We start from the raw sequence: 23,976 nt of genomic DNA, 5'->3' as shown, positions 1-23,976 counted from the left end.
TCAAAGTGCTGGAAATCACCTTGTTCCCCCCTTCCCTCCCACCCCCAGCACAGAGGGGTGCAGTATTAAAAGCCCCCAGACACTGTAGGATCACAGGCCAGGGCCACAGCAGGCTGGGAACCCGTCAGCTTCACCCCATGCTCAGCTCCTCGGGGCTGAGCCCAGGCTGCTCTCGACACACACACACCGTGTGCTGAGCGGTGCCAGGGCCCATCAGCACCGCTGCGGGGTGACGAGGTGAAGCGGGGCCGTGCTGGGCAGAGCTGTGTGTGACTGACACGGGCTCTCACGGTGTCACCAAAAGGGGCACAGAGGGGGAAAAAGGGGGATGCAGCGGTCTGGGATGGTGCAAAAGGAAAAGGGGAGGGCGGCTCTGCTGCTGGGGCACAGATAACGGCCCTGCTGTGCCCTCCTGTGACAGTCGGAATCCCTGCACTGGGGACGGAGCTGCCAAAGGGCAGGGCCCAGGGGTGGCAGGATCCCTGCCTGGCTCGTGGTGTAGCTTGTTCCCTGGTCCTAATTCCCTGATGTCACCGTTCTTCTAGAATCAAACACATGCAGGGAAAAAAATACTTCAGAGGAGTGGTTCGAGGCAGGAGGGGGGTTCATCGGCAGGAGCGCTCCCGTACAGCTGGGAGAGAATTGATTCAAGCAGCTGGGGCCGCTGAGCTGGGCCTTTGGGGTGACGGGGGAGCCTGAGGACCGGGTTCTCCCCAAACTGCCCCAATTCCTTCGCCAACTGTTTGGGGGTGAGGCTGCCCCGCGCCGTGACGCCGATGAGAGCAGCAGGACCCTGCGGGGAACCTGCTCCCCCTCAGCACCGGGGGCTCTCACAGAGGCTCCAGCAGGGACGGTGGCTGCGCTTTGTGGGGCGGCAGCGGCTCTGGCTGTGGGAGCAGTGTCCTGGGGCTGAATTATTTGAATAAACCCAAAATGGAGCAAAGTGACGGGCTGGGGGGGGGGGGGGGGGGGGGCAGTGGGGCTGAGCCCCCGCCTGTCCCTGCGTGTCCCTGAAGCACGGCCATGCCCTACAGCTGTGCACAACACCTTGGTTGAGATATATATGTGTGTGTGTATGTGTATATATGTATATATCTCCCTGGTATATGTATGTGTGTATATATCTCCCTCATATATGTCTGTTTTTATCTCCCTGTTCCTTAGCGTCCCTGAACTGGGGCCATCCCCTACAGCTGTGCCCTGCACCTTGATATCTGTTTATACCTATATCTATCCCTATATCTACACCTATACCTATATGCACGTATCTCCCTGGTGGCTGTACCCTATAGCTGACTGTGCCACAGGGGGGTTATGGGCAGCGGGGCCGCGTCCCCTATAGCGGGGCCTGTGCCCTCCAGGGGGCCGCGCCCCTCACGCAGCGCCGTGGGCAACAAGGGGTTAAAGGGAAGCCCCCGCCGGGAGCCGCCCGGCGCGGCGCTGCCGTAAAGCGCCGCGCACCGCTGTAAAGCGGCCGGAGCTCTCCGCAAGCCTCGCTATTCTCGATCTCGATTTACGCCAACGCAGCAGCGCTCCCCAACCTCCCTGCCGCTGCGCGTGCGCCGAGCTGCGCCGGGCCTCCCCGCTCCGGAGTTTGGTATTCACGAAAGGCGTTTGCGCCGGCGGCCTGGCGGGGGGCGCATGGGTGCGTGCGGAGCCTACGCCGGCGGCGTAGCCGTGTGGCTGGCTGGGCGCTGCTGAGGGAGGCGAGAGGCGGCGTGAGGGGAGCCGGGCAGGGCCGGGCCGGGGGCGCCGCCATGGGGAGGCGGCCGCGGGGCAGCGGCTGCGGGGCCCGGCGCTGAGGGAGCCGCCGAGGTAACGGCCGCCGAGGGGCGCCGGGGCCGGGCCGGGGCTGCCCCGGGGCTGCGGCACGGCCCGGGCGGGAGCGGGGCGCTGAGGAGGCCGAGGTGGGGGGCCGGGGGGGGTGGGGAGGGGCTGAAGGGGGGTTAAGGGGGCTAAAGGGGGGCTGGGGAGGGGTAAGGGGGGCTCTTGGGGGGCTGCGAGGGAATAAGGGGGGTTAAGGGGGTCGGGAGGGGGGACTCGGGGGGGCTGAGGGGGCTCTGAGGGCCCCAGGGGGCTCTGAGGGGCCTGGGGGGGTCCTGAGGGGCCCGGGGAGCTCCGAGGGCCCGGGGCCGCCTCGCTGCGGTTCCTCCCCGCGCCGCCTCCTTGGGAGCTGTGGGGAAGGGGCCTGGGTCCCCCCCGGCGTCGTGTGTCCATCCGCCTGTCTGTCCGTCTGTCTGTTCTCCCCCCCCAGATCAGCGCCGTGTGGGGCTGGGGCCGGTAGCGGGGCACCCCCGGGTGTGTCCCCCTGCCCCGCAGCCGGGGCCTCGCAGGATGTTGGCTCCTTTGTATGTGGCTTCCCTCCCTCCGGAGGGGCTGGGAGGTGTTTATTTGGGGAAGGGCCTGTGCCGAGGCTGGTATTTAAAATAGCTCCTTTCCTTTGGCAAAGCGGGTGCGGAGGGATGTGAGAAACAGGGAAAATAACCTGCCCTCCTTCTGCCCCGCCACAGCCGGGCTGACTCGGGCTGTGCCTACAGCACCCGGGGGAGGTTTGCAGCCAGGGAGCTGCTCTCCCCTGCCAGCCTGGCAAGCAGGGAGCTGCCACCAGAGGCCTGCGGCTCCTGGCTGGTGGCTGGCAGAGGGAACCCAGGGGTCCTCGGGCCGAGAGGGCAATAAGGAGGTGTCTGGGGGTTGTTGGGGAACGAGCCTTTGCTAAGGAGGCATGGCTTGTGATCTGAGCAGCACGGGGATCAGCCGTGTTAAGTGTGTTTCTGAAGTTAAAAATGAAGTTTGGTAAAGCTCTTTCAAGCTGCTGTGAAATTAGCTTGTTTTAAACAAGGTGGGGGTAACCGGGACCCCGGCCACGTTCTGTACAAACTGACTGCTGGCTGGGAAGTTGCCTCGTTGACTAATCCATTTGTTTTCCTGCCGTACAACAAGTGGTTGGGTAGCTGGGAATACGTTCTGAGGCGTGTGGAAGTTCACCTGGGCTGTCCTGTCGGCGTGCCCCCACCTCACCGCTGCCAGGTTTAAAAATCAGGCCTTATGTAACAGCGTGGAGGAGACGTTTGGTGTTTGCCAGTGCGTCTGACAAAGAATCGCTGTGAATTAGGGCAGGAGGCCTCCGTGGGGATCGTGTGGAGAGGCCTCCCGCGTGGCCGCTGTCACTTGCCAAAGCTTTGTTTGGTTTTGGTTGAATTTGGGGTGTCGCATTGAGGAGCAGTGTTCTGTGGTGGTTTACTCGCCGCTTGGTACCTTTGGGCCTCCGGACGGGTTGCAGTGTTGTGGTGTGGGCGGGATGCTCTGCCCCAAACGCGGCTCCCTCGGGTCTGTGGTGGCACAGTGCTGGGGTATCGTCTCGCCAGCTTGTAGGGACTGCCGCCCTCGTGTGCCAGTCTGCCCTGGGATTTGCCCTCCTGGTCACAGGGCAAAACCTGCAAGGCCTCAGGGATCCCTTCAGTGGTTTCTCTGTAAAACCAGCTGCCGCCCCGCGCCTGCACCGACATGGCCGGGGTGCAGTGGGTAGCAGCTTGCAGGGGAGAAGGCTCTCCTGTCAGCAGCAGCTTCTCAGGAGGCACTGGATGGAGCTCGGTGTCGCTGCCCTGGCAGCGTGGCTCGTGTTTGGGTTTCTTGTTGCAGCTCTCCTTGGAGCGAGCGGGGAGGAGGAAGTTGGCGCTGGCAGTTCAGCAGGTTTCCGAATTGTGCCCTGCGAGTGCTCCTCCGTGCCGCCGCCGGTACGGCGAGAGGCTTCGCATCGCCTCTTGCTTTGTATTCTGCTTCTGAGCTCCTGTGCAGCCCGAGTGTTGTCAAAACTGCTAATACGGGAGTGACTCAGCGGATCAATGGGAACGACAGGAGGGCTGCGCTTATGGACAGTCAGGATTTTCCCCCCACCCCCTCCAGCCCCACTGGGCTGGAAGAGATGATGTCCGAGAGAGCCACTGCCAATAAACATGTTTACTGGCCTCGGGCCTGATTGCCTTCTCTTCCCCCCCGTGGCTTTTCTAGCTCCCCTGGTGAGGAGAAGCCATGTGTGGGGAGCAGCGGTGCTTGGCTGCGCCCCCCCCATCAGTCTGAGGGCATCCGAGCGGCCGCAGGGACTGGCCCTGGGGTGTGTGAGCCGGGGAAGGGAGCAGCAGGGGACCTGCAGCCCCGCGGGCACCCAGAGGTGTCTGGGGTCACAGGGAAGCCTCGGCCAGCATCACCTCCTGCTGGAAGTCTGGAGGAAAGAGAGGGGCAGCCCTCGGGGCTGGAGGGGAGAGGAGAGGTGTCCCTTCTCTCCCAGCAGCGTGCTCAGCACCCTGCGGTGCCTCGCGCTGCCCCTGTCCTTTCCAGCTGCCTCTGGAGTTCCCCCCCCTTCCCTTGTGCTGCTGAGGGGCAGGGGACTTGTGCTGACGAGGAGCTTCCTCCGGGTGCTCTTTTCGGGGAGCAGCTCTGCCCTCAGCTCTGTGGGTGTAGCGAGGAGCCGCTGGGGCTGCTTGGTCCTGCTGTGCCTGGTGCCCTGGGAGGGGACGAAGGGGAAGGAGCCGCCTTGGTTCTGGAGTTCTGCCGGAGAACAAGTTCTCTTCCCGCTAGAAAAGCTGTGTGCTTATAAATAGTTTTGGTTTTTATTGGAATGGATGTTTGTACTTCCTACTGGCAGGCAGCATCTCCGGTAGGACCGTCGCTGCTGAGAAGCAGCAGGGCTCGGTTGTGGGGAAAGTAAAAGGTGACTTTCTGCTGGAGCAGCCCAACACCAAGCATTTGGGCTCCCCTCCTGGCTCCCAGGTCCCCACTGGCTGCTCTCCATCTCCTGGGGGATTCTCCTGAATCCCTGTTCTGGCTGCAGCACCTCCTGTTGCACAGCCCCCCGGCTGTTTCAGTGCTGCATTGCTCCTAGGAAGTGGTTTTAAAAAAAAAAACACACCGTGGAGCCCAGCACCCAGCTGGCTGAGGTGGTCCAGGGTTCCTCCTGCCAGCTGCTGGGCAGCTTTGGCAGCTGGGGTGAAACCTGGGCCAGCCCTTCCAAGGCTCGCCTCCACCCCGAGCTGTTCCCAGCTGGGATTTTCCCCCCTCACCCCCTCGCGGGTTCTGAGGGTGCTGCTGTGCTGGGGATGAAAAGTGGTGCAGCGAGAGCTGGGGGAAAGGCAGCCCGTGGAAAACCACACGTCTGTCTGTCTTCCGTTGGCTGCAGTGGCAGCGTTGCAGCAGAGCGGTGAGCTCGAGAAGCATCGAGGTGATCCCACGCCTTGTGATTTAGGAGATGGTTCCTCAGGGAGGCTGCAACTCAGAGGCAAAACTTCGCAGGGCGTTGGAAAATGCTGCACAGACCGAGATGCGCGTGCTTGCTTTCATGGCCCACGGAGAGGAGAGTTTGTTGGGCTCTCCTTGGCCTCCTGGGCCACGAGAGAGGCTGCGAGGCTGGAGGAAAGGAGCAGTAATTTTTTTTTGGTCATTCATTTTTACCCAGCTCCTAACCAGAGAGTGTCCTGCAGCCCTTTGTTATTTAATGTTATGCAATGCTTCGTGAGGGAGGCCTGGCTTTCACTTGCCAAATGGCAAATGAGATGCTTGGCAGGCGATGTGCAGGCTCTGCCCTCCTGAGGGGGATGTTAAGTTCATTAACACAGGTTAACGTTGGGCTTGGCCTCGGGTTCTGTGACGCTTCCTTCTGGAGGAGCTGCTCAGTCCCTGTGCACCGGGACCGGGGCCGGAGGGGGCCCTGCAAGCACCGGGGCTGGAAGGTGCCGGGAGCAGCGGCCGTGTCCCCGGTGCGCTGGGCAGGGCAAGGGGCTGGCTGCTGGGCTCCGGTGGCTGCGGCCGTGCAACCTGAAAGCAGAAGGCAGCGAAATGGCTCCGTGCTGCTCACAGCTCTGTGCTCCCAGCACCCGGCGGCTCCAGGTAGGAGATATCACTGCTGTTGGCTTTTGGGGTAGTGCGAGGTATAAACAACAATGCAAAAGAACCTTTTTCTCCTTTTTCTTCTCCTTTTTTTCTTGTGGACTGTTGGAAGTGACGAAGTTCGTGCTCTTGGTGCAGGGGAGGAAGGTGCTTTCCGGTACCTTCCGCGTGGAGTGCTTGCCTGGAGCACCCCCGGTCCGGCCAAGTTCACTGCTCTTCTCTTTGGTTTTTACTCAAAGCCTTGTTTTTGTGTTGCCCAGCACAGAGAACATCGAGGGTGCTGCTCAGAGCAAGCACTGGTGCTGCAGCCACGTTTTGCCTGCTGGAGGAGGCTGCAGCTGAGCAGCGCTCGCCTCTGGTGGGCGCAGGGTCAGCGGCGCTGACAGGTGCGGGCTCATCCCTGCCATGGGCTGTGGCGATTGCTGCACAAACCTGATCACCGGGGCTGATTGCTCCGTGGGTTTCCGTGGCTGGGGAAGGAAAAGCAAGTGCTCGGAGGGCTGCAGGGTCACTGCTTCCTCCAGGGTACCCTGCAGGTGGTTTGGTTTGAATCGTGTGCTGTTCCCATGGGGGTGTCTGCCTGGCCTGGGGATCCGGGGAGAGGAGCCCGCAGCAGGTTCCTGCAGTGCTGCAGGAGGAGTCTGAGCACGGGAAGACGAATTCCAGCCCAGCCAACCTCCACGGCTCCGTGCTGCCATGCTTGGGGCTGGGTGCGTGGCGGGGCCATGCCGAGGGGTGCCACAGGAGCAGTTCCCTCCCTGTCTGTCTGCCTGCAGTGGGGCAGCAGAGCCGGGTACCCCTTGCAGGCACCGAGTTCAGGAGAGTGAAAGGAGCTCGGATATCCCGCTAACATCGGCGAGCTGTAGGACACGAGTTGTTCTGCAGCACGCTGTCCGGGCACACCTGAGCTGTGTGCCAGCAAATGTCTCCAGCGACAGCTTTCTCTTGGGGAATTGGCCACAATTTTGACCGGGCATCGTGGGGCTGCTGTGGGAGAGGTGAGGCTGGCTCAGCAGTCCCGTCTGCTCCTGCCATCTCACTGACTTAGGCTTCTACCTTGCTGAGGGGTTTTCCTGCGAGAGCCTGTGCGGCTGGCAGGGAGCTGAGCTGCGCTGCGTGGTCTCAGCCCGGAGCACCTCCTGCAGCGGTGGGCTGGAAGGTGGCAGCCTTTGAGAAGAGGCAGCGCAGGCCGAGCAGGGGAACCAGCGTGTGTGAGCAGCTGGCTGTAGTCCTGGTGGCACCCGCAGCTCCCAGCAGGTTCCTCGGCTATCTCCATCTCAAAACAACGTGTGCGTGGCGTGGGGACACGCTGCAGCGGGCTCGGTGAGAGCAGACACCTGAAGCGTGCTAGTGCACAAGCAGGGCACGGTTCCTGCTGTGGCCCTGGTGGGGACAGCCCCAATTCCGCCTGCTCCTGGGACAGGAGTGCAGCGCTTGGTGCTTTGCTCCTCTTTCTGTTCAGAGCCAGAAACCAAAGTCCAGAGCGACGCTTCTCCAGCCAGAAGCGTTTAAAGGCACTTGCTGTTGTTTTCGGGCCAATGTTTAACTTGCTCCTGTGATGAGGAATGCCTGCTAGACTCTAAATATTTGCCTTGAGGAAGAAGTTGGAGAGAAGAACATCCGCTGCGGCGGCTCGAGGGGGGCAGGGGGCCGACAGGAAATGTGCTCACGTCTCCGCGCTCACAGGTCTGTAAAACCGCCCGCCTTCCCCACAGCCCAGCCGGGCAGGTACGGGGCGGCCCTGGCTGAGCTGCGGCGCAGGAGCAGCGGGGAGGAAATGTTTGTGTGCTCGGGCACGCGGCGCTGGGTGTGTCTGCGTGCACGGCCCCGCTCACGCTGCCGGGGGATTTCAAGGCGAGCATTCGGAGCTGCCTTCCAACGGGGCAGCGTCCGGCAGCGTGGGCAGCCAGGCTGAAGCGTGCGTAAACTTCCTGATAGAAGAATCTGAGCAGAAAAGAAACGCTCTGCTGCTTTTGCCGTAGTCTTTGGCAGCTGTGAAACCCTCCGCAGCGGATCCTGCTCACGGCAGGACTTCCTGTGCCCTGGACCCGCTCGATGAGGTGCTTGTGGCTTCTGCCCTCGCTCACCTCGCTGTGATCCCTCTTGCAGCACACCACGAGTGCACGGCTCCGGTAAGGCTGTAAGGGCGCTCGCTGCCGCTCGTCTGTGTGCAGTTTGTCCCCGTTTCTGGGCAGGGAGCAGCTCTGCAGAGATGCGCTGGGTGCCGGGGATGTACGTCAGGATCAGGCGGGGCGGTGCTGGCCTGCACACGAAGGAAAGCGTGGATTCACCGTGAGGAAGTGGGGGCGGGGAGGAACCTGCGGCTCTTCTCCCACCTTGCCATGGCTCAGGTGCCTCTGCAGGCAGGCCGAGTGGTGCTGGGGCTGGGCGTGAAGTCCGGCCTTCAGGGGCACGGCGAGTCTCTGCCCCAGCCGCACGTTCACTGCTCTTGGTTGTTCCTTTGTCCATCCCTGGCTGCTTTAGTGGAGCTTTGCATAGATGAAGAAGAGTGCGTTTACTCCTGAAGCAAAATCAAAGGCGCATGGTGTTAGCCAGGAGGGCTTTGCCCAGTTGGGAACTTCCTCCTTCCCATGGAGCAAAGGACCTGCAGGCAGCCCTGAATCACCACCTGAAGCTGCGATCCAGAGAGCAGAGTCCAGCTGGGGCAGCTCTGAGCGTGGCTTCAGCTTTTCCTGATGGGTTTGTCACTGGGGAGGCAAATGTTCTTCTCAGAGTGAATCTGAGCCCTGTCCAGCCTGGAAGCCGGCAGGGTGCTGGTGTTGGGAGGGGAGTGGGGATCGGGTGACTCTATAGGATGGTGGCAAACTGACTTTTTTCCTCGTTTTGCATGCTCTGCAAGCACCTGATAGCGTCTGGTGGTAACTGAGCTGTGTCCGGGCAGCCCAAGTGGCTGCGGCAGCGTGGAGCCCCTCGGGTGGAGCAGCCCAGGTGTAAAAGGTTTTGGAGGGGCTCGTGGTCCCGAGCAGGGCAAGCAAGCCCTGCTGAGCGTGCTGTAGGGCTGACCGCAGGTGGGCACTCAGCAGCACTGTGCTGCTCTGGGACATCTCGGTCTTCTGCTGTAATGTGTGGGTGGGTTTGGGGCCACAGATGGGCTGCATAAAGAATGGAGAGGCCAGGGGAGCTGAGTGCACTTTGCGGGGGCTGGAAGAGGTGACAGGAGCAAGAAACCTGAGTAATGGACTCACGGAAAGAGAAGAAAAGGTTTGGGTTTCAGGTTTGGGTTTCCCTTTTTTGGGAAGTGTGCTCTGGAGAAGGGCGAGCGTGTGTTGGCTGGGGTGTCTGGGACAAGTCGGGGAATTGCGAGCCCAGAACAGAGGGCGAAGGCTCGGGCTGTGCACACAAACAGTGCTGAGGGTGCTGAGAGCAGCGGGATGGACTGGGTGCTCCTGGGGGCGTCCTGTCTGCTGCTGCTTGCAGGTGATCCTCTGACGTTATGAATTAAGCCCTTTATTAGGGTCCAGAGAAGCAAATTGTGAGCAGGGAAGGCAAAGGGAGGAACCAGCAAGCTTGTACCAGCTGTACCTGCTGGAGGGACGGGTGGGTTTTGGCTGAACCCCTTGGGAAGTCTCCTCACGTAGCGGTTTGTACCCCGCCAGCAGCGGCTCTGGGAGCACCTTCCTGGCTGTAGCCACCCGGGTGGTGTTCCTGCTTCAGCCCTGGCCTTGGGATCTCGTAAAATGCTCCCAGATGGGGAGGGAGGGAAGGTGAGAAGCAGCCTTTGGAACATGCCCTTCTGATGTGGAGGTTGGTGGCAAACCACAGTGGGGCCTTCATCCACGGAGCTGTCAGGGCGCTCAGTACGGGGTTGTGAATCCGATTCCCTGGGTGAGAAACTGCGGGATGGAGGAGTGAAAAGATGCTGAACCATCTGCGGCACGTCCAGGAATGGGGTGCGGGTCTCTGACCCCTCTGCTTATCCCTCCCTGCGAGGCAGCAGCCGGGGGTGTCTGTCTGGGACTGAGGGCGATGCGCTGAAGGTTGGGGATCATCCTTCGCTGCCCCCTTTTTCTCGGCGAGATCAGCAACGCGTCAGAGTTTCGCACTGCTTCCCTTCCCCATCTGTGAAATAAGCAGGTCACTTGTGTACCTCAGAGAGAGGTTGCAAGGAAAAATGTGCAATGCACTGAGCTGCTTGGGCTTGTACCAGAGGGGGTGGGGAGAGAAATGCCTCCTGCACTGCTCCTCTGCAGACACCGTCAACGCTGGTGTGTGAGCTGGGGGTATTGTGCCAATTGTGCCACCGCGCACCCTTCTGCCCCCGGTACTTTGCAGTACAGGTGAATTGCACGGCTCCTCCTTGCTGCTCCTCCTTGCTGCTCCTTCTGCCCCTGGCCTGGGCTCTGGGCCCTGTTTGTGGCTGTCCCCATAGGGGCGGAGAGCTGGGAGCAGCACACGTAAGGCAGGGTGGCTCGTTTCCAGTGAGGAAGCGCTGCTGGCATCCCAGCGCGGGGAGCTCGACAGCTCAGGGGAGAGGTTTCCCTGTGAAACCACCCCCGACGCTTTCCCTTCCACCCTCCTGGCTCTTAAGGCTTGGCAGTAATTGGGGAGGAAATGTGTGGGGCTTCGAGCGGCCCGAGGAAGAGCACAGAGGGAGAAGCGGCGCCTGCTCGAATGTGGGACAGCTCCGCCCGACAGAGCCGCAGCTCTGCAGCCCAGGGATGGAAGCGGCCTTGTCACCGGTGAGTGACACCCCCTGTACCCTGCCTCCGGGGGTGACAGGGCTGGTTCCATTGCCTGTGCCATCCCCTCCTTCTGTGTGACCTCAGGGGAGCTGGGGAAGTTGCGATTAGCTGCACGTTGGTGACGGAAGAGCCTGGGCACCCCTTCGTCCCTGCCTCGTGTTGCACAAGGCCACCCCAGAGCTGCCGCTGCAGCTGCTTCCTAACCTGGTTCTGTCAAAAGGATGTGGGTGATGGGAAAAAATCCCAAACCTTTACCATTCAAAGTGCTTCTGCCACCCCAGCTCCTGCTGACAGCGGGGGTTTGGGAGCGATACGCACGACACCGGAGAGACGGTCCCAGATGGGCCGAGGAAGCCTCCTGGCACACATCTTGCTGTGCCCCAGCCTTTGGCAGTTGGCACACGGAGCCTGGCCGTACGTTTCCCGTCCACCCTCGGGGATCCCTTTTGCCATGGTGAAACATGGCTGGGGGTGACCCCTCTGGAAAGCCCTTCCCGCTGCAGGCCCCGCAGGGCTCAGCGTGCTCCTGTGCCCCATGGGATGAGAAACCATCCCGAATCGTGGAGGCAGCAGGCGCAGGGGGCTGTGGCCATCCTTCCCCCGGGGCTGCCTGGCTCTCATCGCTGCTGCTTGCCCCCCAGTCCTGTGAGTGGCCGGGGAGCCCTGCTGTTCACTGTGCCTCTGAGAAATGTTGGAGAAGGCTTTTGGAAAAAATCTGCCCGTTTTCTCCCCAGTTTCCAGGGCTGTCCCGTGCAGGGAAGGTCCCTGTGGCAGGGCCACGTGTGCAGGTGAGGTTAGGGGGCACGGCAGTGCTCAGGACCCGGCTTTCCTCCCGCTTGTGCTGCTGTTTCTGTGCAGCACCCAGCAGCTGCGTGCCTCGGTTCCCTCTTCTGTACCCACACTTCCCCAGCGAAGTACCTCAAGCTGCCTGCTGCAAAGAGTCGTGCAAGAGCCAAGGGACATCGAACGGCTGCGTCAGCCATCTGGAAAACCCCTGGAGCTTGTGTCTGGGAACACCGGGAAGACCCAAGGGGCGATGCTGCTGCTCTGATCCCTGCTCAGCTGGGAGGGGAGCTGCTGTGTGCCCAGCCCCTGGAGCTGCACGGTGTGGAAGCCAGCCTGGTGGAGAGGATGTCCCGTGGAGCGTCCCACGTGGTGCGATGGATCCGGGCCTTTGTACGTGTTTGGGGTGGTAAGGGCACGCTTGGAAAGAGCAGCGTCCCAGCCTGGGATTGTCTGCAGCTCCCCAGCGAGCTGGGCTCTGGTCAGACAGTTCTGGCAGTGTGGAGGGAACCATCAGAGGGGTTCTCTCACGTGTGGCCACTTGGGAAATTGGGGTCACAGACATGAAGAAAGCCTACCGTAGGCTCGGTGCTCAAATGTAGCGTGGGCAGCAGGGATGTCCTGGACTCCAGAGATGGTGGCTTTGAAGAGAAGCGAGCGTCACCTGCAGAGTGGGGTTGTGCCCTGGCACGTCAGCTGCAGGCTGCTGCTCAGGCTCCTGACTGCCCTGCACTGTCCCACCTTTCCCCTGCTTGCTCCCAGGGCTTGATCTCAGCGATGTGCTGCTGGATGTTGGTTTCCTGGTCCCTGGAAGCTGGGAGCAAGTGGAGAAGCCCTGAGCTGTTCAGTGATCCTGAGCCTGCTCCAGCTGTTTTTAAGCTCGCTGTGCTGCGGGACATCCATGGTGTGAGTGTCAGAGGGCTGCAGCTTCCAGCCTCCTCTGCCTGTGGGCTCCTGAGGTTATCTGGGAGCCTGTCCGAGTGCTGTGGGAAGGAGAAAGTGCCATGTTTGGGAGCCTGATGGCCCTTCCCTGCACTGTGTTCAGTCCTGCCAGGAAGAAATCTCCCCCGGGTGGATGAGAGGGCTGGAGCCTGCACCCAGCTTGGGCCTTAGGCCAGGAAAGGAAGGGAAGGGAGCTGTGCGCATCCAGGAATCGGCTTCTGTGATAGGAAAGGGTTTGGGAAATGCCTGCTCCTTTGGAGAACAGCTGTGGAGCTCTCATCCTGGTTGTAGCTGATCCCTCAGTGCCTGCAGGAAGCATGTGTGGGATCCGAGGCTGCAGGATCCAAGGGCATGATGTGGAGAGTGGGCTGGGGCCATGGGATATGCTCCCCTCGCCCTGCTTTGGTGGCAAGAGCAGACTGGGGCTCTGAGATCCTCAGGAGTTCGCTGCGCATCCATCTGACCTCACGCTGAGGCTTCAGCACACGTGTGCATTTAAAACCGCCTATCTTGAGGTCTCTTCCAACCTAGAAATTCTGTGATTCTGTGTGATTCTGTGTTTGGAGGAGCGAGGGGAGAACCCAAAGTTCTCAGCAGCCAGCAGCACGAAGCCCACGCCTCTGGGTGCGCTGGTGAAGTCTTTGTGTGCCCCACAGCCGTTGCCTTGTGCTGGGCAGGCACTGCAGCCTCTGCTGCCTGGCACGAGGCAGGGCAGCTCACTGCTGCCGCAGCACAAAGGTGCGGCACGTCTCTGGCTGCGGAGGAGGAGGGGAGGAAAGCCTTCCTCTCGTCTGGCTGCCTGTGAAACCGACGGCAACTTTGCTTTCACATCTGTTCCTGTCCGTGCTGCCTGATGCGCGCTAAGATGCCTTGTCAAGAGAAAGGCAAGCAGTGCTTGATATTGCTCTTATTTAAAAAAAGAAAAAGTGTTAGCTTTTGAGGACACGGGAGTATTCGGGGACAGTGCTGGGGAAGCAGCGTGCTGGTAGAGATGGTCTTAACCTTATTTCAGGCTGCAGTGGCACAGGAGGAGGTGTTCTGGCCTCAGACGTGAGATGTGAAATGGAAGCGGTTGTTCCAGGCTGCCGGGTGAGAACTGTGTATTTATCTAGAAACCTTCTTTTCGCCGCTGCTTGGTGACTGCTAAGCAGGCTGCGAGCCCCAGGAGTGGGCGGGAAGGCACTGGAAGGGGAATTTGCCTTGCTCGCAAACCTGCCATCAGAGCAAAATGGCAGAAAAAGTGACTCCTGCGCTGCTGGGAAGGGCAGCGAGGGCACGGTCGTGCCTGGGGCCGACTCTTATGCGGCTCACGTCCCGTGCCTGCGGGCACTTGTCTTCTGTGTCATGAGCCCAGGCAGCAGGAAGGGTGGCAGAGCCTTCAGGGTGGGTTTTGCCCTGCAGGTGAAGCAGAGGGGGTTAAAAAAGATCTGTGTCCAGCAGCAGGGGCTGACGTATGGAATAGGACTGCCCACCTTGAGCACGTTTCAGGCCCTGGCTCTGGAGTCATCTTCAGAGGCCTGTGCTTGGCAGCTGCTCGAGCAGTGGCTCTCCTTGCGCTTCTCCCTGCCTGGGGTACAGAAACACCGTGGTGGTTGGGGTGCAGACAGTTCTAGAGCTGATTTTGCGAGGGGATGACCAGGCTTGAATGCAAACCTCGGGCATCGCTCTAGGCGAGTGCTGGGGCCTGCAGCACGGGGCTGGGCCGAGGCAGATCCCCCGGGGTTGTTGGGCACTGGGGCTCCCTGGGGCAGACTCTGTCTCAAGGTGAGTGTGCTTGTGACAGCGAAACCAACGGGAGAGCTGGGCAGGAGGGGACTGCTCGGAGAAGCAGCAGGATCTGCTCTTTCCCCAGTCCCTGTGGATGTGGGGAGCGGGCGTGCAGGGTGCGGGGCTGGTGAGCAGCTCTTTGCTGGCCAATTGCTGCAGACTTGGGAAAGCAGCTGCTTCCTCTGCAGCTCTGCCTTCTAGCAGCAGCACGGATTTAATTAGCGTCTGGTGTCGAACCGGAGCTCGCCATGCTGGGGAGGCATTGTCTGGTTTCAATAAATACCCGCCGGCAGAGCCACAAAAGCCAGCGCATGCGAGGGACTCGCCGGCTGAGACCACTTGTTGGAGTGAGCGGCTGGGGTGTGAAGTGCCCCAGTGAATCCCGCGCTTGTGCTGAGCGGGAGCTTGAAAGGCATCGGCAGCGTCTTGGCCGGGGCGCCCGCGTGTGTCCCGTGGAGATGAAGAGCCGGGCGCTGGGCTCTGGCTGCTGTCCTTTGAGCCCCCCCAGTCAGAGGCTCCGTGCCGGCGGTAGTGAACTTCCTTTCTTCTAGCACTACCAAGTCTGCATGAGTAAAACCGAAACCACTTCAACGTCCTAATCAGTGGTTTTTTTTTTTTTTTTTTTTTTTTTTTGTGCTGAACGGCTAAGATGCGATAGATTCTGCAGAATTACAGCCTTGTGTAATTTACCTCCTGCAGGGGCAGAGGACGAGCCCGTGTCTTTTCCGCTGCTGTTCCGAAGAAGGGGTACGGCTCTGGTTACCCGCCTGCAGCCTCCTCCTTACGGTAACGGCGGAGCGAGTTGCACTTTCTAAGACAGAAATTGCTCCATCTGTGCACGGAACACCAGAGCCACGCTGTGCAGGTAGCGGAGCATCGGGCTGGAGCTGGTCCCTTGCTCTGCAGCCTTCCAGCAGCACAGCAAAACCTCTGCGGGCCCAGCAGCCGAGAGCAGAGCTGTCTGCAGGTGTAGGGAACAAGGAGATGCTGGCAGCATCTCAGAGCAGGGCTGTAGGGAAAGGTGGGCAGCCCCATGGACCTGTCTTGATTTTGGCTTCTCTCAGCACCTCGGTTTTGGTGTCCCCGATCCCCGCGGAGGTTTGGTGTTGCTGCTGTTCCCACACGCTGTGGTTCTGGCACTGGGACCATGCTCCAGGGGCCTGTGGGGTGTGTGTGGCTCGAGACCCAGGGGGTGCCTGCCCTGGGACTCGCTTGGGCCAATTGCTCATTCTTTTTGTGGGGTTTGTAAGAGTCAGCCACAGCGTTGTCACCATTCAGGCCTCTCTGATGAAGTTTCAGTGCTTTTTCTGCTAGATTTCATGAATTCTGTAGTTGGAAGCTAAGTTTGTGGCTGATGTGCCCAAAGAGATGGATGGACTTGACTGGGCACTTGGCTCTTGGGTGGATTTGTCTGAGTCGTGCTGTGTTTGATCTCTCCTGGTCTAGTTTTCAGATTTGATCTTATTTTAGCATGTGTATATTTACTGTTATTACTATTACTATATTTCCTAGAGAAGTATTTTTAGCTTTTTGCTTGGTTCCTGTGCTGCTGCTGAAATTTCAATCATGGTATTTCCGTCTCTTTGGTCAAGCACTGTTCATATTTTCCATCCAGGTGTAACTGCTTTGGATGGGGATCCAACGAAAAGAGTGAAATTCTATATTCAGCTGGAAGCAAACTGCAGAGCAGCGGAGAGATGCTGCAGGGAGTTTGCTTTGTTGCTGATTTTATTGAGGCACTCAGGTGTTGCCCTCGAAGAGCTGTTGCCTCTGCAAGCTTCTTTGTGTTTAAAAACATGAAGGATCCGTGTTCTGGATTCTGACTGTCCGAAGCACATCGATTTCCATTTCTGCTTCTGCAAGTGGGGAGCAAACAGGAATCAAAACTGTCCCACTTGTGTTGGTTAAAGACGGACCAGTTCCCTCATTGGATATTGTTAGGTGCCAGGTAGTTGCTGCCGAATGGACGTCAGAAAGCTGACTTCTGGTAAAGCTGCCGATACACACGCACATCCTCGCTTCGGGAGCTTGTGTCACCTGCCAGGGCTGTGCTCTGGCACAAGCTTTGTGCTCACCTCAGAGAGGAGCAGATGTCTTAAAGCCGTGGTAGCACAAGGAGCTCACGCTTTCGTGTGAGGCTGTATCACCCCTATTACCTTCAGAGCGTTGCCTTTGCACCCACCTGGGCTCTGTCACGAACTGAAAAATCCTATTTGGTGTTTTTCTCCAGTTTTGCCGCTCGTTCAATTCCGTTCTGTCTGGGCAGCAGCTAACGGGCTTCACTTGTGCCTCTCCGTTGAGTCGGGGTCTGTGCGGAGGGGACGCTGCGTGTGCAGCGAGAGCCTTGGGTGGTCGAGCCTCTTCTCCCCCGACCGCATCGTTAGCGGTGCTGCTTCTGCTGGAATGTGCAGAACAGCTGAGATTGGGCTTCTGAAGCAGTCGGATGGTTTTGAATGTCAGCTCGTAACCTCTACAGATCTCAATGAAATCATGCGTGAGTCATTATTGGTTTTGCATTGTGAGAACTCGGGGTAGCTGAGCGTTTGTCAGGCCGCCGAGCTGTGAAGCAGGACTCCCCGTCAATAGAGACCTTCTCTGCTGCGGTGTCGGGGCTCAACTTCCCTTGTTGTTTTCGAGGGAAAGATGTATTGCGCACCTCTTAAAGAAAAAACATTGGAGAGTTTGCTGTAACCCATTAAAAAAGATGTGAATGTTTGGAGGCTGGGAGAAAGTAAATGGGGAGAGATTTGGAGCGGGAGGTGAAGAAGTGACCAGAGCACAGTGCCGAAATGTCTGCCAGGGAAGGGAATGGCCAGCGAGGAGAGAGCTCCTCGGGCTCGGAGAGCAGCCTAGGTGTGGTGGCTGGAGGAGGAAGCCAGGCACTGCAAGGCAGGAAGAAAAACCCATCTTTTTCACAGCTCAGGAGGCTGGGGGGGAGGGGGTTAAAACATCAAATGCTTTATTATTCACTTCTTTAATCCTGATATTTTCATGGCTTGGATGTTCCTGGGATGTGGTTGGGAGCCACAGAGGGTTGCAGGGGTGGTACGCCAACAGAGCCCCGCGTGATAAATGCTTTAATCTCTAACACAAGCTCAAAGCATTCCTCCTCGGTCTTTTTTTATTATTGGTATTATTTATTCTGGGTTATACTCTGTAGCTGGAGGTGCTGGTCACTTGCTCTGCTGGTGGTTTTTTTCTGGAGCTGCCGTGAGTGCCCGGTGCTGCGGGGCTGAGCGCGTGCGGGTGGAGCCCTGTGTCCTCCTGCAGACACACCATGTCCTCACAGGGAGCTGGGAAGCCAGGAAGGGAGGGGAGGTTTGGAACGAGGATGCTCGGATCATGTTGGATTAAAAGCTTTGCTTCTACAGTTTAGGCTTTTTTTTTTTTTTTCCCCTTAAGACTAGAAGAAATTCTGGTAGAAACATTAGCCTTGGCTTTATTCCTGTTTTTTTTTCTTGTCGAGAAACAACCTGGATAAAGGGGGATTAAAAAAAAAAAAGGTTTTGGATAAAATTCCCTTGCAAATGTCCTCGTTGTACAAACATGGTGGGGCCAAAAGGGAAACCACGCTGCGCCAGCGGGCTGTGGGGGACCAGCTGTGGCTGATCGGTGTCGAGAGGGGACCGGAGCTGGGACCGGTGCTTGGGGCACTCCTGGCACAGTGACCGCGGTGTTGGGGCTGTGCCTCCCGGGCAGTGGGTGACACGGTCCTGCAGCAGCCTGCAGATGTGGACCGGTGTCGGTGTTTGTGCCCCCAGGGATGGAACCACCTGCGAGGAAGCCACCCGAAGGCCGGCTGTGGGCCTTCAGCTCCGGGCTGCTCGTGGGCACGGGCTGGCTGCTGACCTGGCAGCTACTGCAGCAGCTTTCGTGGCACGGTGCTGCTGGCCGAGGCAGGAGGTCTTCAGCCGGTTCTGGGGCTGTTCCCTGAAGGATGCTCTGAAGCAGGGGGAGGGAGAAAGTTGCTGAGGTCTCAGCGCTGCTCAAAAGTTGAGAAAGAGCCAAGCGTCTCCCCAGGGAGCTGGAATGGCCAAAGCAGATGCAGGGGGTTGTTATCCCAGCGTAACGGCTGGGATGTGGAGGGGCCGGGAAGCCGGAGCTGCGATCCCTGACATCCCAGCCCTGAGCCGGAGCTGCCAGGCTGCCCCATCTCCCGAAACACACTGCACTACGCCCGGCTTCCCCGACAGCTCTGTGTCGGCAGTGAAGTAATGAAGTATTTAACAAGAGCTTCCTGTTGTGCTGACACCACCGTGAACGCACAGAGGAGGAAACGGAGTAAACAGCGCTGCGCTGGTCCCGCCTGGCTGTGAGCAGGGAGAAGCCTCGGCAATTGCGAGGAGGCCCCAAGGCTGTCTCTGCTTAACCTGACCCCGCTGGGGCTGGGGGTGACGTTCTTGTGGCTGCAGAAACCACAAAGTGTCTCGCCTTGCTGGGAAAGCAGCTGCTTTCAGGACTTCCTGATTTTCAGGGATTCCCCCCCAAAAAGCCCTCCGCAGGGGCTGTCACCACGCAGCAGCCCTCTGGCACCGCTGGGCTGGCCCCGCTCTCCTGGGCAGGGTGCTCGCGCCTCAAGCTGGGTGCCCCGAGTTCCTCTCTCAAAGCACCACTCTTGCCTTGAGGAAGAAGGAGGAAATTGGGCCAGAGCACACTGATCTGCTGCTGAGTGGGTTTGTTCGAGCTGACTGGAGCAGGAGCTGGTGGAGATGTGGTGTGGGGCAGCTCGCGGTGCCGCACCATCCCCCTGGCTCCTCAGCCCACGTCGGAGCCTTCCCTAGAATGAGGAATGGGGACGGGTTTTCTCCCAGCTGCAAACTTCCCCTCCTCCTCGTGGGGAAGCAGCAGATGACAGCCCACGCTGCGGACCCACGTCTGCGCCGATCGCGCTCCTGCGGTGGGAAGGAGCGAGGCGCTGTGCGGCCCAGGGCTGCAGGAAGCTCAGCGGGTCCCTCGGGAGCATCGCTGAGCCTGGCAGCACAAGGCGGGGAGAGGAGCCTGCGCTTCCAGCTTACGACTTTCCTGTTGCCCAAGCCAAAGGTCAGCGTGAACTGCCCGAGTCCAAGTCTCGGAAGGACTCTCCACATAACAAAAGAACCTCCTACCAATTGTCTTGTTTCCTCGAAAATCCACTCGGCGCCCATCAGCACGAAGCCTTTGCGTTGCGGGGAGCTTGGCAGCACGCGATGCAGCGCGGTGCCACCCCGAGGCGAGGGCAGGAGCCTGCTCCTTGTGCCCTGTGCGCGGGCGGCTGTGCTTGGAGTCGTGCTGTGTGGGGCTGTCTCACTGGTGTGAGGGCAGAGGGGGAAGAGGGGGGTCTTAAACCCACATGGTGAAGTTGATGCTGAAGCTGTGGGAGCGCTCCTGTCCCTCTGTGAAGGTGCCTGTGCGTGTTCCTGACCGTCAGCTCACTGACGGGGCTGGGTTTGTGCGCAGGCAGGCTCCTGCCATGGCTCTGGGTGTGCCAAGCACCTTGGCTGTCCTGCAGGATGTGCTGGCGTTGGGCTCGGACAACCTTGGATTGCCTGTTGAATTCCCAGGGTATGAGAAGTGGGGTTTGCACCTTAAACTCCGCTGGATTTCCCTCTTGTGGCAGCTGTACAGGGTTTTTCTCGGAGCTCTCAGAGTACCGAAGTGAGGAGCTGCAGCCCAGGGGGTGACTCCTTGCGTCAGCCCTGGGGAGCGAGCACGGGGTGCTGCAGACCCAGCAGGAAGGATTTAGGACTTCAGAAGGTTTTCCTTTCCTCTTGGTCCAGGGCTGGGGTTCACAGACGGTGGCTTTGTGGCCAGCTCCCACCCTCTGAAGTAGCCGGTGTGGTCTGCGGCAAGCTGCAGCCTGGTGCCCTCTGTGCTCCTTGCCCCCATCAGCGCGTGGTGCTTGTGGCCGTGTGGCGAGCCTGCGTCTCAGGAGGGCCTTTTGTACCACTGCAGTTCCCAGCACCGGGTTGGAAACCTTTTTTTGCCCCTTTTCAGCTTCTGTTTTCATCCTGCAGCTCCGTGCACTCCCGGATGAGTTCTCCCCGTGAGTGCAGAGAGCTGCCCTTGCTGTGGGCGCCCTCGCTAGCCTGATGGGGAGATGGAGAGGTCGCAGCTCGATGGTTGGAGGTTGCCGTCACCCTCTTGCTGTTTATGTCACTCTCTTTGCTGCTTCAGTTTAAACTTCTTAATTTTATGAGCACACTTGGCTCCATTTGCAGCACCGGGGGCCTTTCCTGCTTTCTCAGACCCAGGAGATTCCCCAGCTGCTGTCCCCAGCATTTAACAAATCGGCCTCGTCTCCAGCCGGGGGCTTCCTACCCTCTGCCCCGCCACCGGCAGCGCTGCTTCCCTCAGGGGCAGCTGGGGAGCAGCGTCCCTGTGCTGAGAAGTGGCTGGCAGAGGGGATGAGCTCGCGGGGTGGTTTTGTGCTGGCACTGGACTGCAACCCAAGCGTCAGCCGACGCCAAAGAGCAGAGCTGCTGTGCAGGTGACAGCATGTCCTGGGGAAGCTCCGCAGGCCTTCCAGCTGCAGGTAGGTCACCGAAACGCGGTCTCGGGAGCCACTTTCCCAGGTCCCAGCCGCACGGTATCCCCACAGCACGCGACTGCGAGCCTCTGCAACTCTCTCCCCCTTCCGCTTGCCCTCTGTTTATTTTTGGCAGGGTGCAATTTCAGCCGACCGCACGGCTTTTCAGATTGCCAGGGGGCCCCAGCGAAGGAGCAGCGGGGGCTGGCAGCGCCGCGGTCGTGCCTGGAGGCTGGGTCTTGGTGTTCGCGCCTCTGCCGACTGCTCCAAAGCTGGAGGTGTCTGGCAGCACCTCATGGCTCGCTGTGCTTCTGGGTTGCTTCTGCTCAGAGCTGCCCCCAGTCCCTCTCTCACCTCCGCCTCTATCCTGCCCACTCACTGCGGGCTCCTGGGGGACAGATCGAGCTCTGGGGAAACCTGGTGGGGCTTTTTGAGAGCTCCGGGAAACCTCCCTATCGTGGTACAGCTCTTCCCCGTTCCGTCATGACCGGGGTTGGCTGCCGGCACCAAAGACTGGAACGCATTTTAACTACAAACCTTCCCAGACATCATCTGGGACTGTCTGCAGCTTATTTTAAACGCTCTGGATCTTCCTTTGTTTTAAGACTTTTGATCTCCATGTAAGCTAAGACTTCATCTGCTTCTTAAACTTTTAAGATTTATTGGGTTTTGGTTTCAGCTGTGTAAGGCCACCGGTTGCTTCTTGGTCTGGATTTCTATCTTGGAGCCAGCTGATGGGTTGTCCTTTGGGACATCAGGGTATTTGTGATTATTTTTAGCTTTTAATTGGCAGGGATCTGTGCTTTGAGCTGCGCAGTGTCAAGGGCTTTTCTTCCTTGTGCTCTCAAGAAGCTTTTCTCTCCCTTTCATCTGGAGGCAGCTGTGTTTCTCTGCCGCTCGCAAGGCGCAGAGTGCACGGGGAGACCGGCTCCGAGCCATGGTCCTGAGGACTTGCAGGGACCGGGGCTCATCTTGGCCGGGTCTCGGTGGCGAGGTGGCAGCGCCGCAGCGAGTGCCCAGCGGGACGTGGCCGGGCCGGGCCGCCCGTGCTGTGCCCCGAGGAGAGCTGCGGGCTCGCTCGGGGTGACCTTGGGCATCGCTTCCCTGCGCTGGGCCGCTATTTTTTCCCCTCCTCTTCCCCTCTTTTGTCTTGCCCTGCTTAATTGTAACCTCTTTGGGCCAGGAGCTCTGTGTGTATAAAGGGCCCAGAACAATATGCCCCAGATGTTATTGTACAAACCCTTCCTCATCAGCCACGAGGTTTCACAGGAAAGAAATTTTAAAAAAGACTTTTTCCAGCGTTTTCGTCTTGCATATGTGGTCGGGAGCCTCACTCTGAGTCCTGGGTCTCAGAGACAAGGGATAGCACCGGAAAATGCAGGGGGTTGTTTTGGGTTTTCTCTACGGAAGAAAAGAACCCCCCAGCCTCTTTTTCTCACCCTCGTGACTGCAGGGAATAGCTTGTAAATGTGACTGGGGCAGTCCTGGCAAGCTGAAATCCAGATGGCAAGTAAAAGAGAACCCAATACTTAAACAAAAGACCACCAACCCCTCCTCTGCCTTTCCGATGATCTCTGGGTGTTGTTTTGCCCCCTTTATGGTACTTTCAGTGTTTCTGCGGTTCTGCTCTGGGGAGGTGCTCAACTCACTTGCACTTGTCTGCAGCTTGTTTCAGTTTCAGGTTCCCTGGGTTGGAGCACTTTACATTGCAAACACTGCAGGGGAGTGCTTATTTGTTTTAAGACCACAGCTTGCTTTGGAATTTCTCCCATCAAACTTTAGGACATTTTTTTACTCTCCCCCCCCACCCCCAAAGAAAGAAAGAAGTTTTCTTAGTCTCATCTTGCGTCAGATTTGACACCAGGCCAACAAATGCGGCCTGGAAGGTGCTTCTCTGAGGCTTCTTGTCTGAGTGAGACCTGGGTGAGGATTCGTGGTGGAAATGCAAAAATGCCTGTTGGTTTTACCAGGACATGTTTTCCCCATGACGCAGCTACCCCTGGGGGACAGCGTGGGGCAGATCCCGATCCCTGTTTCTCATCCAGAGGTGGCTGTGCTGGACCAGTGCAGGTTTGGCTCTCTCAGGTCCGGCGGGGCTGTTTGCTCCAAAGCAACCAGAGTCCTGGGATTTTACCAAATGTTTCTAATTAGGTTATTCTCAATTCAAAGAGCCAGAGCTGGCTGTGCGGCACACAGTGGAAAGCCTGACCAGTCGCTGAAACCATGCAGAGAGGTGGGTCCTGCTTTCACGCTGAGGTGCGGGGAGGCCTCGCCTCTCCTCGGCGCTTCTCAGAGGCAAAAATAGATTCCCAACGCGGGGAGAAGCTGCGGGCCCTGCCCTCACTCACACGTCCGCCCTGCTTTGGGAACGGGGGGATCAGAGCATGGCAACCCGCTGGCACAGCCGGCCCCACAGCCCAAAATTGAGGCTCTGAGCTGGGCTCTTTTTGGAGGCTGCTCCCGGGGCCACGGTCGCGCTGCGCTGCTGCGGATGTTTGCCTCGGCCGGGGGAGGCAGCGCAGTTTCCACAAGTGCTCACAGGAAGCAGTATTTATTAAGGCTCGAAATGTATTTTTTCCCTTCTGTTAGGGCCCTGTCTCGCTCCATTGTCTGAAATTCCCATGCAAAGACTGGCCCGTAACGCAAAAAAAAATATAATAAAAAATCCTGAAAGCGGGGGCTGGAGCTCCCAGGGCTCTGGCTGTCGGCTGCCTGACTCTGTGCAAACAGTCTGGGCCTGAAATCCCCCAGGACTGAGCATAAAGGTCTGATTCAAACCGAAAACGGTGTGCGAAGCAGCTCGGCCCGCACGTTGCCGTCTGCCTCTCCTTTGCCAGGGCTGGGGGCTCCCGAAACGCCCTGCGGAGGAATCGCCTCCCTGGGGCCTGGAAGAGGTGGGAGACGGGCGGCAGGGCCGTGCCGTGCGCCGAACCGGGGCGGAAATTATCAGGGGAGCGAAGAATGAGCAGGATATCACGTGCCGGCCGTGTGCGCGCGGGGCTGGGGGAGAACAAAGCGCGGGGAAGCCCTGCTCCAACGCCGCTCCCACCCCGCTTCCTGCCCGCACGGGACGGAGCGGCCGGGGCAGGGAGCGTGGGGGCAGGAGGCAGCCCCCTGCTGCCTGCCAGGGCTCGGGGGGCTGCTGGGCTCTGCCTGCCTCAGTTTCCCCTGTCTGAGAGGTGCCGGGTGCCAGGGCACGGTGTGGCAGGGCTGTCTTTGCCCGTTGTAGGGTGTCCCTGTGGCAGTTGTGGGGTGGATGAAGCCTTGGGCATGCCTGCAGTCTGCAGCTGACGAAGGTGGTTGAAGGAAGGTCTGGGATGGGTGGGGAGAAGTGGGCTGGCACCGGGCGGGGGGGCCTGGCTGGGTGCCTGCTGTCGGTCTCCACTGGAGGTCTCA

General features: G+C 59.3%; 1 protein-coding gene across 7 annotated transcripts in view; it reads left to right on the top strand.

Moving 5' to 3' along the window:
* The first annotated feature begins 1,537 nt into the window (after window positions 1-1,537).
* The window catches only part of CSNK1G2 (casein kinase 1 gamma 2), a 36,980-nt gene continuing 14,541 nt past the window's right edge, over window positions 1,538-23,976 (top strand). For 2 of the 7 annotated variants that reach the window (XM_068661367.1, XM_068661373.1), the window contains exon 1: window positions 1,655-1,815. The gene's annotated coding sequence lies outside the window, so the exon portion shown is untranslated. The other 5 variants (XM_068661369.1, XM_068661370.1, XM_068661368.1 and 2 more) reach the window with 5 other exon arrangements.

Source organism: Anas acuta, chromosome 26 (genome assembly GCF_963932015.1).
Source record: "Anas acuta chromosome 26, bAnaAcu1.1, whole genome shotgun sequence".
In the NCBI taxonomy this organism is placed as follows: domain Eukaryota; kingdom Metazoa; phylum Chordata; class Aves; order Anseriformes; family Anatidae; genus Anas; species Anas acuta.
The sequence above is the reverse complement of the archived record's forward strand: the minus strand, read 5'-3'. Positions and strand labels throughout refer to the sequence as shown.